At 38.8% G+C, this 1,810-nt stretch overlaps 1 non-coding gene across 1 annotated transcript; it reads left to right on the forward strand.

Moving 5' to 3' along the window:
- Positions 1-391: 391 nt before the first annotated feature.
- On the forward strand, positions 392-498 carry LOC141635222 (small nucleolar RNA R71). The gene has a single exon (XR_012539923.1). It is a non-coding gene; the product is annotated as a small nucleolar RNA R71 (small nucleolar RNA).
- The last annotated feature ends 1,312 nt before the right edge of the window (positions 499-1,810 follow it).

Here is a 1,810-nt window from a genome sequence, read left to right on the forward strand (position 1 = left end):
TTGGAGGAGAGCTTAGTTGAGAGTAGGTCCTTGGTGGTGACCTAGGCACTTGAACATAGTAGACCTTGGGGTGATTTGGTCTTTCTTCATGATAAGCATTTTCATGCTTCCTATCTAACAAAAAGCTATCAAATTTCTTTGACAATTCATCCAACTTGGCCTTATTTCCAATACTAGTTTTGAAGGTCCTTCACTCTTGGACTCATTTTCTATTCTTTAATCACCTTGTCTACCTCTATAGCTAATTTCCATGTCGGAACTATTTCGGATCATCTCCGTGATTTGGGCTTTTTTCATATTGTCAAAGTTGCCACCGGAGGCCGCCACAATCATATCCCTAAACCTTTGCTCAAGGGTTTTGAATAAGATTTGGGTTGTCATCCACTTGGGGATTCCGTGATGTGGGCAAGAGGTAAGAAGGTCTCTAAATCTTTCTCATGCTTCACTCAAAGTTTCAAGATTATGTTGCTTGAAGGTTTGGATTTCATGTCTTATTCTAGTGGGTTTTGAAGGAGGGTACAATTTGTTGATAAAAGCCCTTGACAAGCTTTCCCAAGTAGTGAAAGTAGCCGGTTCATGTGAATTCAACCATTTTCTAGCATTATCCTTCAAGGAAAGAGGAAAGAGCATAAGAAGAATTTGCTCTTCCGTGATGCCATCGTACTTGATCATACCCGCTTTTTCTTTGAATAAGACAAGGTGTTCATGAGCATCTTCATTCTTCAAGCCATGAAAAATATCTTTTTGAATAAAGGAGATTGTATGATGACGGAGCTCAAAAGTATTAGGAGCAAGAACTCCATAATTAATTGCCGAGTAAGACCGATTAGGCTCCGGTCTATGGTAGTAACCCATTGGTTGGTCCGTCATCTCTTTGTCAATGAAGTTGGTTCTTGGTGTATTTGGTGGGCTAGGTGAATTTGAATGTTGTGAATGGGTGAGTGAGTGATTTGGAGGGTGGTTTGGTGAATGGTTTGGTTGAAGGGTGGAGATATCCTTAGAGCCGATAGTGTTAACCATCTTCTTACCCGAAAAGACTTCTCAATCTCTCGATCAAGGGGGAAAAGAGAACCGGTGTTGCATCGATACATACACTCAAAAAGAGATCAAATGGTCCTAATGCAAAGAATGCACTAGGACAAGGATGGAAAAAACAAACAAATAAACAAATAAGCAAACTAAGCCTAGAAACAAATAATCAATCTAATCTAATATCGCCGTCCCCGGCAACGGCGCCAATTTGAATCAATTCCACTATCTTATAACTTGTTGGGTGAGTGCTTCGCTTGTAACTAGATAGTACATGACGATTAGTGGGTTATAGGTAATTAGAGTGAGAGTTCGATTATGCTAAGCCTTGGGTTAATCTCACATCGAGGGGTGGGGGTTTACCTTTGAAATTACTTTAATCACTTGTTGTTTTTGCCATTACTTGAACCCTTTCTCTACATGAGTGAACCCGACCACCCTTGCTTCCTTAGTTAGAATCTTAATCAATTTTTCATTGCTTGCTTTAGTTGTAGTCTTATTAGCTAGTTTATCAATCATTCAACGTTTGCTAGAACTAAACTAGGATGTAACAATCAATCTAAGAGCCAAACACCGTCTCTGTGGATCGACTTCCTTAACCTACTACATTCATTAGTTTGGTATTGAGTTTTACAAATATTGTTTGTATACCGAGGAGTACGACAAACCTCGGTATCAGTTAACTCCAAACAAAAGGATCCCAACTTATAAATAAATGCATGTAACAATATCATGATGATTCCAAACATATGAAAATAAACAAATTAAATGCATGTTCGGA

The sequence above is a fragment of the Silene latifolia genome, chromosome Y (assembly GCF_048544455.1).
Source record: "Silene latifolia isolate original U9 population chromosome Y, ASM4854445v1, whole genome shotgun sequence".
Lineage (NCBI taxonomy): Eukaryota > Viridiplantae > Streptophyta > Magnoliopsida > Caryophyllales > Caryophyllaceae > Silene > Silene latifolia.